This window comes from Melanotaenia boesemani, chromosome 8, assembly GCF_017639745.1.
Source record: "Melanotaenia boesemani isolate fMelBoe1 chromosome 8, fMelBoe1.pri, whole genome shotgun sequence".
Lineage (NCBI taxonomy): Eukaryota > Metazoa > Chordata > Actinopteri > Atheriniformes > Melanotaeniidae > Melanotaenia > Melanotaenia boesemani.
Genome location: NC_055689.1, coordinates 32,528,631 through 32,543,785, shown reverse-complemented (window position 1 = coordinate 32,543,785; position 15,155 = coordinate 32,528,631). Strand labels below are relative to the sequence as shown.

The window sequence follows — 15,155 nt, the reverse complement described above, 5'->3', positions numbered from 1 at the left end:
CTCAACCCCTGCTGATTAATTCCCAGGCCTTTGACAAGAACATGAAAGTCATAACAGTGTTCTCTGTCCACACTGTCCATCAGTCGACTGACAACATCATCCCCGCTGTTTGGCTCGCGCTCAGGACGGAGACGCGTGTCCAGATTGTCAACACGTCCCTGATCGGTCGATCCAACGCCGTCCTTGGAGATGAGACGTATTAATAAAGTTGAGGCTGTGAACTCAACAGAAAGAAGTCTGAGTGAGCGAGGTCTGAAGGAGAGCTATTTCCACAGAATCATAAGATCGTCACTTGGCCAGAAACACGACAGCAACAGCGGTCTTTAGTCAAATGAAAAGATAAATCATGCAGGGCTGCGGTTCCCTGACTTTCTGAGCCACGACCCTCAGAAGAAAACAAATCAGTGTCATATATCACTGCTCAGATCTGCTGATAGCAACTTTAAATACTGACAGAAAAAAGGAGACTCTTGCCGTTGTCCAAGTCCAGCCTGTTGTAATTTATCTGATCACATTCAATCCACTTCTTCTCAGATTGAGTAGATCTGCATGTTCTCCAGCTCTACGGCCACGAGGGTAACACTTGTGTTGTAGAGATTTAATGAGTCATCTGGTCCAAGTTATAAAATTTGGTAAATCTAATCTCAGATGAACAGCGCGGCTTATAACAACGTCATTTACGGAACAAAGGCCAAGCCAAAACTGTGTCCACCCCATGATCCAGCAGCTTGTAGAAGCTCTGATAAGAGCAGTAAGTCGAAGCTTTTCTGGATGACGTTATCAGTCTCTCTCATGGTTGTGAAGGAACTTGGCTCCACGCTTCTTTCCATCGTTGCTTCAGCTCATTGAGGTTTGCAGCACTGGTTTCTGCAGCTGTCTGAAGGTCCAACCACAGCATTTCCATCAGGTTGAGGTCTGGACTTTGACTGGATCATGCCAACATTCTGTTGTAGATCTGCTGCTGTGTTTGGGATCACGGAGCCAGGCACATCAAAAATCTGATTACCTGATTTTATACAGTTATCACATAATTCAAGTAGTCATGTAACAGCAAAATTTGATATCCTTTATCAGATAACTGCCATTATGAGATCACGAGAAAACCAGATTAACGTGCCAATATTTCTCCCCAATGTCTTCATGCAGGTAGTCGTATATCTGATTTGTTTAGTCTTTTTACATCTGCACTCATGAGAAAAACATGATGTTCAACAGCAGGAAGTCAGAGTAGAAACAAAGTAAAGCGCTGACCTGAAAACTATTTTGCAGATCATTAGCTCCCACATTAGCAGCTAATGTTAAGACCATGTTCAACAAACCTGTTATGAAAACAACAGGACGTTACATCACTATGTAAACACCCCGAAAGAAGTCTAACAGATGGAAAAGTGTAGATAAGGGACTTTTAAATATTGCATTTCAGAAGTGCATTTAGACGCATTGAATTAGATGATCACAGTAATCTGATTACTCCTGATATATCTGATTTTGATGTCTTTGTCCTGCTGCATGAGGCAGTTTCAGCCAAGCTTCAGCTGTCGGACAGATGGACTCTCATTTGACTCCAGAATACTTTGGTATCCAGAGGAGTTTATGGTCCACTCAGTGACTTTAAGGTGTCCAGGTCCAGTAGCTGCAGAACAAGCCCTGATCATCATCCCTCCACCACCGTGCTAACAGCTGTTATGAGGTTTGTACTGATATGATGCATTTGGTCTTTTTTTGTTGTTGTTGTTCATTCTGAACCAACATGTCTACTTTGGTCTGGTCTGTCTAAAGGACGTTGTTCCAGAGGTCTTGTGGTTTATTCAGATTCAGCTTGCCAACCTAAGCTGTGCTGCCATGCTGATGTTGCTCTATACTTGTTCATTCTTGTTGTACTATCATGAACTTTAGCTGTTAACATGCTTGTTGTACTTCTGAAGTTGTATTTGCCAAAATTCAAGATTACTTTTCAATTATGTCCTGATGTTTTAAAAATGGGTGTACTTTAGAGAAGCAGATAGTAAATGTGAGGAATCGTGACTTGCATAGTTGTAAAAACAGAGTCCAGCATCACACTGAAAACTGTAAAAATGGCAGCTGCCAGAGATGTGATTAAAAGCTCTGACTTGTATGTATTTAAGCATACTGTCCAACCACCCTAAATAAATGGAGTTATTTGCCTGCCTTGGAAAATCTTGGCCGTGAACGGCTGCTGGGCTCATTGACTTGCATTACAGCATCCTGCTTTTGAACCCTGAAGGGCGCATGCACAAACACAGACGATGACCCATAAATTTACAGCCTCCCTGTCGTTCTGTGGCGGTCCCAGCCAGACGGATATCTAAATTTATTCTGCTTAAAAATGAGTTTTTGTTTTCTCTCTGTGGCCTGGAGTCATTTAGCAAGTCTGTCAGTGGGATTATCTGCCTGCCAGACACACCATTTCTCCACATCTCTTTTATGGAGTTTATGGATCAGCAGAAGGTGAACTAGAAATTTGCACAGTTGGATATTAAATAACTCAGAAGACTTAGAGCAAAATTTTGTTCAAATAACAGCAACCCCAGAAGATCTTCAGACTCTTTGTTCTTTGACTTGCTGATGCTGTTCCAGAAAGTCAGATAAATACGTTGAGCTGTTTTGTGTCGTGAATTGTCCAGCAGTTTAGTTTGAGGCACTGTTTAAAGACAACACAGGTAAACAGGTGTAGTCTTGTATCCACTCAAACTCTCCAGTGGTGTTCATGACCTTTTCTGAATCTGCAGATGGAGGCTGCTTAAATGTCGCAGCTACTTACAAAACAGAAATATTTATTTTCTCTTTACACGCTGATGCAGATGAGTCAGCAGGTTATACAGAAAAATCTTTTAGACTTTATATTTCCACCTCAATTAGGGCAATCAGTAGCACTAGAAATAAAGGGTTTTGTAATGAACTGTAAAAAAATGAACTCATCGACTTTATGTTTGGCTTTTTATATACGTTTCACTTTAAAATGGTGTAAATCAATTTTCCTTCTATACTAAAAGCAGGTGTACATGAATCAGCTCCATTACTCAGGAATCGTTTTTTACCTGTTGCTACTGCACAGCTGGTCTTCTAATGAAAAGCGATTTTTCTCTCGTTTGTGTGACTTTATGGTTTAATCCTGGTGTGAAGTGACCCATTTCCATTTTAGGGAAGATGAAGTAGATTAACTTTTCTCCAAGTCAACAAGTCTTGCAGCTATAGTTGCCTCTTAATCCATCATTTAGAGCCTCACACAAAGGTTATTCATTGACATTTAGTGTTATTCATACAGTAAAGCTATTCCAGACAGATGGCTTTAGATAGTATCATCTCCAGCACATTCACCTTCCCTGTGGCACTGCCTCATAAACATTTAACCAGCAAGCGCAGAACTCTCCTCGCCTTTGTGATAAATGTGTTACGCCTAAAATGAATTATGATCGTGAAGATAGTGGATTTACTGCAGAGGTTGGAAACATCTCATTTAAATATGTATGTAGAGGAGACAAAGGAAGGAAATGGAAACTGAGTCACATGTAATCCCTGGGTTCATGTTTCCTGGACAGAGGAGGAAAGTACACGAGGCGGAGGAGGAAATCTCATCAAGCCAGCAGACAAAAGCTGCAAAGAGAGTAGAAATAAATTAATAATAAAGAAATAAATAACTGCACAGAGACTAATTAAAAACAATGTGTTGGCCCACAAACAGAAAAACAAATAAAAGTCCAAAGACACTAAATACTTCATGAATTCATGAACAGTGAGTCACTTCCTGACAAATATCACCACAACGTGTTGGCGAGCGTTTTGGATTAAAACAGCTTCCTGAAGTTCGGGAAGGAACATATAAATCAGGAAAAATAGTTTGGTTAAAAATCCTGCAGAGACACACTGAGCCGAACGTAAACTTTTACAAGTCCACTGGATTGTTCCTGAAACAACTCGACCTGTGTGCAAACTGAAGGGTGTGTTAGAGAACTGCAGCGTATCACTGAATGCTCCACAGGTCAGGCTGTCGGGAAGCCTCGTTTACACCTGCTGATTGATGACCCCTGGTGGCTCAAACAAACAACCAGGTGAGACAATAAAGTTCATTTGAACACAGATGTTATGTGTGAGCATTCTCACACTATTAAAACTTGACAGTAATACAGAAGTGATGAGAAAACAATTATCTATCCTGATGGATCCACCGTGGGAAGACCATGTTCACAGTTTCAGACCTTGTACAAGCTAAACAGCGTAACAATGAACAATCTTAGTGACTGAAACCATCAGTGTAAGGCTTGAAAATGATTAGAAAGGTCATAAATAAGGAGAATAAAGGGGTTTGTGGTGAATTCAGTCCACCGCTGTGTCAAATCACATTAATGCCCAAAATAAGCCTCTCAGATTTTTAACATAGCACGAGTAATAATGCTGCTGTTCATGCGTTTTAAAAAAAATCAATATGTTAATTCCACAGATCAATCGTTTGGCATTAACGAGTTCATTTTGACGGCCATAGTACTGTTCACATTGGTATCCGGTTCTGTTGTATCAGAACACTTTTACGAATACAGAGTACGAGTACACACACATTGTATCAGACATAGATCCCTAAATATTAAGCGACTTTCTAAAGTTCTGCTTGACGACGCAACAGGTTTCAGCAACTTGCTGAGTGCGAGCTTCTCAGCTTTCACGCTGCTCTGAGGAGCAGACGGGGTAGACATTATAACGCCAACCCTGACAGTACATCCGGCAATATTCGGGCCTTTAAAAACACATTAAAACAGAAGCTCTTGTCTCTTAAACCAACCGCTTCATCAGTCTGTCACTGAGGGGTAGCTAATGCCGTGAGGCTCTAAGAATGAGTCCAACAGCTGAGCCAGGAGATCCATCAAAAACAGCAGGGAGGGGGATGATTGCAGAGCCAGCCCATCCATCTCTCAGCAAATTACAGCCACCATGAGGGAGAAATCAACTGGTGAACGGAGGAGGGGAGATAGATGGAGGGATAGGGTATGAAGAAAGTAATAGGAAAACAAAAGGAACTGTAAGTGAGAAAGACAGCAAGGATGAAAGTTGAAAGAAAAGAGAAAATGGAGGAAGATGCGGAGAGATTGGAAGGGACAGGTAGTAGAAGATGGGAATACCAAAAAAGAGAACGACAAACAGGAGGTTGAGTAGGGGGGCGGACAATGATGCTGGAAAGAAGCAAAAAATAGAAGCTGGAGGAATGAATGAAGGATGAATAGAGGGGCGAAAGAAGGACAGTCGGCTGCAAAGTGACAAACGAGCCTAATTTAAAGTCCGTTCTCCCTTGTTCATCCATCCTCCATCCACCTCCAGACAACAAAACTCTCAGAAGGGTTGAAATCACACTGATGATAGATCTGATGTCTGAAAACTAAACCCTTAAAGAATTATAAAAACATTACTTCAGAATTCGTTAGATCAGACCATTCCCAGAAGATCACGACCATCCTCAAATCCTTCAACCAAGACAGTAATGCTCCTCGCTGTCCTCTAAATCAGTCTTCATCTCAGGGGTGGAGGTGAGCAGAAGAAGAGCAGATTAAACTAAAGCTGGTGGGCATCCAGGGGAGGGAGGTGGTACCATGGGTGTCTAAGAATTTTTATACACAGAAAAAGATGAAGTTGGAGGATTTACCCAGACATTCCTCTTCATAAATCCTAAAAGCTTAGCATTTTCAATCAGTTTGGGGCTTCTATTTCTTTCCAGGCAGACCTCAATCTTTTACCCGTATTAACCAGTCAACACTAGCTGGTTTGACCAAGAAACACTTTCACCCAGGAACCAAATTCTCTTGCAGGAAAATCTTCACTTGTGAAAGGTGGTAGAGGGTTAGAGTCCCAACAGAGGGCACCACAGAGCCATGTGACCTGATCCTATAGTCTACTCAGAGGTCTGAACGCAGCATCATTCAGCCTGCTTCTTGTATCAAGAGTGTTGTGGAGACCTGGTGACACAGAAAGGATGAGGAAGCTGCCCGGCTCACAGTGAACGATAATTGGACTGTCACCATAAAGAGAAGCACGGCTCCACAGCTCCACTTATTAGGTTAGATGTGACTCTAATAACCCAGACTAAAATAACAGCTTATCGCTAGTTTAATTCCCAACCTCTGCTAATTAAATCCCTGTTGTACAAACCAGACATCACTTTCCAGCTGAGCTGCTGCAAGTCACTTATACAGCATGTATGGGAGGGTGGAGCACTGTTGACCGATACAGCGGTGGCAGCTGGTTTTACTGAGATTTTATCTAACAGATTTGACTTTTTCCTCTTTACAGTATGTTTAGAAACTGACAGAGTTCGATACTATGAAGAATTTTGACAGTCAAAAGGATCAAAACAGAAAAAAAAACACGTTCTTCCAAACTAGTAGTCACAGTGCATGTCGAAAATGTTACAACTGCATTAAATCTGTCCATCAGATCCAGCGTTTCCTGCAGACCAGGTAGAAATTTGTGGCGTTCCCATGAGGTGAGGGAATCGAGCGTTGCTGTGTCGCGGTGGTCGGTGAAGCCGGTCATCGGGGTGTATGTCAAGTGTGTGTAGCAAGTGGTGTTCAAACACACACTTTCTGAGCTGCCATATTAAATAAAAACCTGTATGTTTATCTATTGTTCTTCAGTCACCTGCTGAGAGAAGAAGCATTAGAAATTATTCAGCTCAGCATTAATTCTTTAGGTAAGTTCTTTAAGAACTAAGAACTAATCTTTTCATCTCACCAACCGTCTCCATGGTGTTAATATCCGTCATAAAACCACCAAATGTGACGACTGAAGTTAAACAGTCAATGTCGATGAAGAAACTCTGATAAAACTGATGATCTGGATAAAACACACATTTTTTTAACCATTGAAGTGTAGGGGTGTGTCCCAAACCGCGCACTTCTATACTTCGAACACTACATTTAAGTGCTTAGTGCGCTGACACAGAAATTTCAGTAAAAACTCAGTGCACTGAAAGTACCCGGATGCTGCTCTAAACTCGGCCAAAAATCTAGTGCGAAACGATGAACACTACACGCACTAAACGGACGCCATCTTGCTGACGTAGCGGAAGGGGAGGGACTTTCAACCAGTTTTTCAGAGCTGGCAGCCACCGACTCAGCGGTACCGATGCAGACGGAGAGTATTTTCTACTGTTGTAAGTATGAAGATATTTAATCCAAATTCTAATATAAACTGCAGCATGCTTCTTATCTCTTCTATCCCTGATGACAGTTATGGATCTGATCATTTGTTGGAGGCTGCAGTAAAGTTAGCCACGTAAATTTTAGCAGTTTTATAGCAGATTTCGCGGATGTAGATGGGCTATAAGTGTTAAAATGATTAATGCTATAGGTTCCGTATGTTTATTCATGATTGTTGAACCTCCAGATAAAACACTGCGGGGTCTCTGGCGTAAACGAAATGGTCCTTAATCTGAAAACTGATTAGGAAACACTGCTGGTTTAGAAAACCGGCCCATTTCCATGGTACCGCTGACGAAGCCGTAGCTGATTGTACATCACTTTAGATAAGCGTCTGCAAAGTACCCATAAAGTACATATATATAATAATGTTTGCTTTTATATAACCTGCCATTCTGTGTTCACCGTAGGTCACTTTGGCATCAAACTACCGAGCCAGCAGTGGCACTGAGGCATTTACCACCTGCGGGCTAGGACGCTGCTGTGGAGAAGAGGAGGCGGCAAGAGAGAAATGTTTTAATATAAAGTTTAAATAAAATGTTTTCTGCATCCCTGTTTTAGCGTCTTCATTACTGCATTTCATATTTTAAATGATGGTTTCTAGTATAATCGGTTTCCTGTTGCCAGACGTGAAGGTATCAGTGTAAACACCAATAAAAACAAATGTATAATGTAAAGTACTTTAATTCAGTTAAGATATCTTTGCTTATTTAAAAGCTGTTTATTAGTGTTTTAAATTGCACTTTATACTAACAAGTATGGGGGAGACATGCAAAGACACATGAACGTGTGCTGATGGTTTCTATTGTTATCTACTGAGATAGATTAATACAGTGGAGGCAGCGGTTCTTTGTTTCACTAATGAGGCCTTTTAAAAGGCATTTAATAGCATAAAAGTATGATGACATGCAAACATGTATGTTAAAGTGATTTTGGATTTTGGAAGGAAAAAAAAGTACATTAACGCAGCGCTGGTAAGCTGGTACGTCACTACCGGAAAGTGCAAAACGTTAGTGCTCAATTTGGATCAGGACTTACCCACGATAGTGTGCACTACAGAAGGCAGTGCTTAGTGCGCACTACCTTCCAGTGCACTCATGTAAATGCGCGGTTTGAGACACACTCTAGGTCTTTTTGCAGCAGTGATAAAGATCCTGCAGCAGCATCACCCGAGGTAAACACCTGTTGATAAAAACACTTTTTTTTTTTAAGTTTTCTTTCATTTTTTTTTCTTATATTTGATTATTGCTATTGTTGTAATGATAATTTCAATATTTTATAAAATCTAGACCTTAAACAAAATGTCTCATTTATGCCCCCCTTTTTCTGGTCAGCGCCCCTGCCTTGGCCCCCCAGTAAAACTTTTTTAGACCCGCCCCTGCATACCTGAAGTATAAATCCTTTCTATCACCTGTCAGCTACTTTGTTAGAGAAGGTCCTGCCAAAAACAATAAATTGGGGTAAATATGTGTGGGTGTGAACCATAAACTACTAGTTTCCTCCTTATCTGCTGAACAATAAATGCAACGAGTCGGTACGAGTGACAGAAAAACTGATCAGCTGATCACGGACAGCCAGTCATACAACAATAGGAGGCAGAGTGTAAACACAGAGAAAAACACAGATTGGCCATGTTTACGCACAACTCCAAGAAAAGTTTTTCTTTTAAACACATGAGCAAAGTGTCGGTGCTGAACCCTCTTAATGGGGAAAGTGTGGTTGTTAAAATCATCCTCATATAAAAAAATTACTTATTAATCTTAGAGGGGAATTGTAGACTGGTCATATTTCAGGGACATATTTATCAGAAAAACTAAAGACCCAATCACCATTAAGGCTGGATATAGGCAGGTTCATACAAGCAGCGTTCTCTACACCACTGCATCCAACGCTTTGCATTGTTTCTGGTGACGTATGACTTGGAAGCAGCTGCTCGGCCGTGGAAACCCGATCCATGAAGCTGTCTTCACTATGTTCTTAAGCTGACCTGTTTGGAGGTCTGTAGCAAATGAAAGTTGCCGACCTTTGAGCACTATGCACCTCAGCACCTGCCGACCCCGCTCAGGCACTTTACAGCGCCTACCACAATGTGGCTGAGTTCCCAATCGCTTCCACTTTGTTATGATACCACTGAACGTTGGCTGTGGAATATCTATGAGTGAGGACTGGACGTGTTGCACAGGTGACATCCCATCACAGCACCACGGTGGAATTCACTGACCTCTTGAGAGCGACCCATTCCCTCACACACGTTTGTAAAAACAGTCTGCATGCCCCTGTGCTTTATTTTTATACGCCTGTGGCCATGGAAGTGATCTGAATACCTGATTTCAGTTACTTAGATAGGTGAGTGAAGACTTTTGGCAAAATAGTGTATTTTATTTTTCCTTCTGTTTTATTGTTTGTTTTATTTAATCTCTATTTAGCTTGTTTTGAACTCTAGCAGAAGCAGATCTTTTGCTTTGCATTAATTGTGTGGTCTGTGTTGTAGGTCTTCCATGTGACATATTGTCCTTCTGAGATAAAGAATTAAGTAATATCAGTGGCCAGACCAAGCAGTGCCAGTATCTCTACTAACTGTTCTTACCTATGGTTTAAGGATTCTGACCAACTGATTTCTGGCTTGTTGACAATTTCTTCCAAAAATATGAAACAAACATTTCATGCTGAAATTAAGTGGAATTTTTGTGTTTTATACGCCACATAAATCATAGATATTGACTTTGTTGATTAGAAAATTATCCATAGATCATGGATCAACAACCAACTCCAGTCCACAACAGCCACTGTCCTGCAGGTTTTAGGTGTTTCCCAGATGCAACATGTCTGATTTAAATCAAATGGTTGTCTAAAAGCTTGTTAAGGTCTGCACAAGCCCATTAATGATCTCTAATTTGAATCTGATGTATTGAAGCAGGAAAACATCTAAAACCTGCAGGACATGCTCATCCCTGTCATAAAATAAGAAAGTTTGTGTTTGATCAATAATTTTTTCTCCGTTAATGACACTAACTGGTGTTGTATGAAATACTGTTGGAAAGCCAGATTATTCACCTTTAGAACTGATAATGTAAAACTAAGTGAAAACATGCGGTTTTCTTTCCTGTCCAACCATCCCATCTACCAGCTCAGAACAATAGGAAAATATTAGAGCGGTTTCTGGCACATTTTGGGGGACAGTACACACACGTTTAGCTGTGTAGCTCATTCAACAGATAGCACAATCTTTACAAGTTATACCTTGTAAAGGTGACTAATCCACTAACTGGTATAATCAAAGAGGAGAAGCAATCGACTAAATATAAATTTCTTACTTTTTGTGCTGTTTATTTTACTGAATTTGAGCAAAAGGTTGAATAAAATAAACTTTCTTAAATAAACACTTCTTGTACTGTCTAAAAATCCACTATTTTAATATAAAGAGGACCAAATAGCATTGGTTAAGGCAGCTTTTATGTATGTTTCTGTGTTAAGATCCGTGGAGATCCCACAACGTCACAGTAATAATAAATTCATGGATGACTTACTTCAGTTCACACTGGGAGTTCAGCCATCATGCTGTGATCTGTGAACAACCTCCTTCCCATAACAAGAAAACAAGATCAAAAACACACCTTTGTTTTCCCTACGGTGATGTGAAACAAGTTCTCTGCCTCCTCTGCCTCTAAACATCCCCTCGGTTAACATTTTATCCCAAACTCAACACAGAAATATTACCAGAAAAAAGCTTCTGCTGGATGATGATGAAACTTTACTGTAAATGCAGGTAAACTGAGACCAGCTTGAGCACAAGGAGCAAAGGAAAATCCAATCCTAATGCTTTTAGTAGTGGATTCCTCCTTCAGATCAAATTGCTCAGTAATAAATAAAGCCCTTTCTCCTCCTTGTTCATTTGTACATTCGAAGATTTCAAATTTATCTTTGAGATGCTGGTAGATATTTCAGTCTGATTTAATTTCCGCATCATTTTCAAAGGCAGAACAGCTCATACTCTGAAATATGGAATTTCATGCCGTAAAAGAAACCTCTTAAACCACATGAAGGGCCTTCACTGGGGAGCTAAACTTTCCACTGAAACATTTATCGTAGCCACTGAGCTTTTCTGTTGACCGAGCTAAAGAGAATGAGCGCAGTGAAACAACCCTCTGGTTTCTCTGAGAGGAGCACTTTTCTGCTGCTTCTACATTTAAACAGGCAGCCTCCATGTTCAATGAGACAGCAAACAGATTGCCAAAGGCTGCCACAGGATGAGCTCTGCAGCATTTGCGGGCATATGGCGCTGTTTATGCAACACCACTTGAGTTTACTTGTGCTGAAAAAACACATCTGTTCAGCATAGCAATGCAAAGATGAGCCAGACCTGCACTGCAGTCTGTCAACTGTGGCTCTGCCTGAAAAAAGTGAGCAAAGAAACATTTCGTTGACTTTCAGTTATTCCCAAGTTGGGCATTAGATGTATCATGTCAAACCACAGACAAACTCACTGGCCCTGATGGCATGAAGACTGCTGAAGTTCAAACTGAGCGTGAAAATGAGGAAGAAAGGGGATTTAAGAGATTTTGAACATGGCATGGTTGTTGGTCTGAGTATTTACTGGGATTTTCACACACAACCATCTCTAGGGTTTACAGAGAATGGTCTGAAGAAGAGAAAATATCCAGTGAGCTGCAGTTTGTCTGGACCAGAATGTCTTGTTCATGTCAGAGGTCAGAGGAGAATGGGCAGACTGGTTGGAGATGATAGAAAGACAACAGGAAGTCTAATAAGCACTGGTTCCAACCAAAGTCTGCAGAACAGCATCTCTGAACACACAACACAATGGGCTCCAGCAGCAGAAGACCACACCGGGTGCCTCCAGCCAGCTAAGATCAGGAACGTGAGGCTACAATTCAAGTCAATACAATTCTCAAAGGTTGATTCTACAAGGAGGAAGCTCAAACTTTAACAAGTAAATATAAACCAGGCTTCTCACATGCACATCAAATGCCTAGAACCATATGATCTGCCATCATCCCATGGTTTAACGAGTGTGGATAAACAGGTTAAATCCCACATTTATCGTTGCAGAGCCAAAATATCAAGAAACAGACAAAGCTGGTCAAGATACCAAATTAGTATCATCAATCATAAGCCCGGCATCTTTGCACAGGAATTTAACAAATCAGTATCTGTTAAAAATAATCTGGAGCGTTCATGAAGGTGATGCCGTCTCTTGGCATTCTCAACCAGTATCTGATCAATATCTCATTATCTTTAATCCAATGTCTGTGTGCTGGAATATAACTGATGATGGTGAAATCCAGCATAAAACCGTGTTCATTCTGCTGTATTTGTACTTAAATGTAATTAAACTGATCAAACATGTCTGCTGAAGTGAAGTAATATCCTACACATAAAACCAATCACATCACATTTTCTATGAATATGATGCAGATGCTGATGCTGATGCACAGTTAAACTTTATGTTTATAGTACCTGTGTCTATGGGCTCACTGAGGTCTTAGACTGAATTTTAACTGATCAAGGCCTTGGCTACAACCACATCAATTAGTCCTGCAGCAACTTTTAGAGACTCCAGACAGTTTGGAAAGCATGATGGTCTCAGTTTACCCCAATTTAATTTGGATATCTGACAACAAGACTTCTCTCTGAGGTAGGGAGTGAGAAACCAAGCTGTTACAAGGAGAATAGGTCAGATTACCAAAGAAAAAGTACACAATTACATAATCTGACCTTAAATTCATCTCTGTGCCGATCGTGGATCTCTGAAATCCAAATGTAAATTTTATAAAAACACAAGTCCAACTGTTATCTGTAGAAAATGCCTTCTGAACAGATTAAGTTCTACTAAAATGACCATCTGACATTAATTTCCAACTTTTATCCACTTTTAAGCACGAACACATGTTAGCTTTTTATTATTTTTTAACGAAAGATGATCCTCCAGATGTCTATGATGATGGGATTACATTTGGTTTGCATGCAACTAGTGTTTTAGGCCTGAAATCACTAACTTTAAAAACCAGGTCCCAAAGAGAATAAATAAGGGTCATCAAAATCTGCTATACAACCATTTTTTAAAACATATTAAAAATTCTTTGATGCTTCTTCTTATTTTTTTAAACATGTAAAGGAGGGGACAGTTTTTTGGTAGTTGCATGAATGGGATCCTCAAAGAAAATAGTTTGGGAAGCACAGATTTAAAGTGGACTACTGCTTTGTTGGCTGGTTGTCCACATACCTTCCTCAATATCTTTCAATTGATCCAAAACGCTGCTGCTACAGGGCTGGTTCCCTCAGGAGGGATAACATATCTTGTTTGGCTACATACACTCCCAGTTAAGTCCAGAATCCAGTTTAAAATCCTTCCCATTCCAAATAAAGCCATAAATGGCATTTCTCCCTCTTATATACAAGATCTTCTGGTTCCCTACAATCCTACTGGAACGATTTGTTCATGAACCGCTAGTTTATTTGTTTTTCCTACAACCTCTATGTCCAGAACGAGAAGCAGAGCTTTCAGTTTTCAGGCTTCCGTCTTGTGGAAGCAGCTGAAATGCCGACAGCCTCTCCGTCTTTGACATTAAGCCTGAAACTGACCTATGAAAGAGCACAGCTCTAATTTAGTGAACTGTTGGTCCTATTTTCCTCATATAGATGGGTTTTAACTATACTGTCTTTTTGTTAACTATTGTGTGAATAGTTTACCATTAACTTGTTATTGTGATCAGTTTTATTTGTTTTTTTTAAAGGTTTTATTTGCTCTGTGAAACACTTTGATTTGCAATCTGTATTGAAAAACGCAAAAATAAAAAAGTATTGACTGAAGACATTTGAGGCACATCCAGACTATTTTAGAAGATTTCTGATTTACTCTGCAGCGCACCACGATGAAGCTGAGAAACAGGTTAGACAGCCTGTAAACTCCACATGTGACAGTGGAGGAACTAATTCTAAAAACACCATGTGAAATATAAAACCTCCACTTAAAACCCAGATTAGAAGCAGCTTCTGACTTGGTTGCATTCACAAGGATAAAAACACGTGTACGTGTCTGCCAGCGAGGTAGCAGGGCAGACAGGAAGGCACTTAATTGAGCATGAAAGGCAGCAGATGACCTCTGGTGCTTCAGCTCTGCCGCCAATCAAACATCTGCCAGCCTGAACTTCAAGGACGACTGTCGCCCCGACGGCGTGTCAACCGTACGCAGCCCTTCACGCTCACACTTACCTGCAAACAGACTCAACACTGGTCTGTACATTAGACATGTTTAGTTACTGGTGCAGGAACACTGTAGAACTGTAGAAGTTAGGCTGGAAACATGTGGCTTGTGCTGCAGCTGGAGATGTCTAAAGTTTATTGTGAGGATGTTTGAAATAATCTGCAAGACTGTTGCTTTAGTACAAATGTCCATAAAGACGTCTTTCTTAATAAATGTGCCTCATAAGTTTGATTAACCTTGAGTGTATCATGTAAGATTAGTCTGTTAAGCTAACAAAACACTGTATTTAAGTATAAATGAAAGACTTATTATTATAATGAATAACATTTCCATCCATAGACTCAAAATTAAATGTTTGGATCTTTCTGAAAACCAGCAACATGTCCAAAGCCAGATGAAGAACAGCGGGTAGCCTCCAAACAGCAGTCAGGAGTAAATAAAGCTACAACCTTTTTACTTATGTGAATTTTGTTTTATACTTTTTTTTAATCAAAAATACAGAGCATGCATGAATAAACACGTGTTTACCCTCTAATACAAACCAACCGAGTCCTCTCCCCTTGCCAGAAGCACTGTGCTTATTATCAGTCAGCTGCTACAAAATCGCTTTAAAGTACAACTTTGTACAACAACGACAGCAGCAGGCTGCAATAAAGCTGAATTTCTGAGCTTATTTCAGACCAAGAGAAAACAAAATGTAACAAGTTAACCTGCTCATCTAATGCATTTAT

At 40.3% G+C, this 15,155-nt stretch overlaps 1 protein-coding gene and 1 long non-coding RNA gene across 7 annotated transcripts in view; one reads left to right on the top strand and one right to left on the bottom strand.

Annotated features, from left to right (window-relative positions):
• Window positions 1-15,155, bottom strand: part of efr3a (EFR3 homolog A (S. cerevisiae)) — a 146,873-nt gene that overhangs the window by 114,681 nt on the left and 17,037 nt on the right. The window lies entirely within an intron of this gene.
• On the top strand, window positions 1,123-10,450 carry LOC121643994. Its single transcript, XR_006011210.1, has 3 exons — window positions 1,123-1,134; window positions 1,293-1,297; window positions 10,383-10,450. It is a non-coding gene; the product is annotated as an uncharacterized LOC121643994 (long non-coding RNA).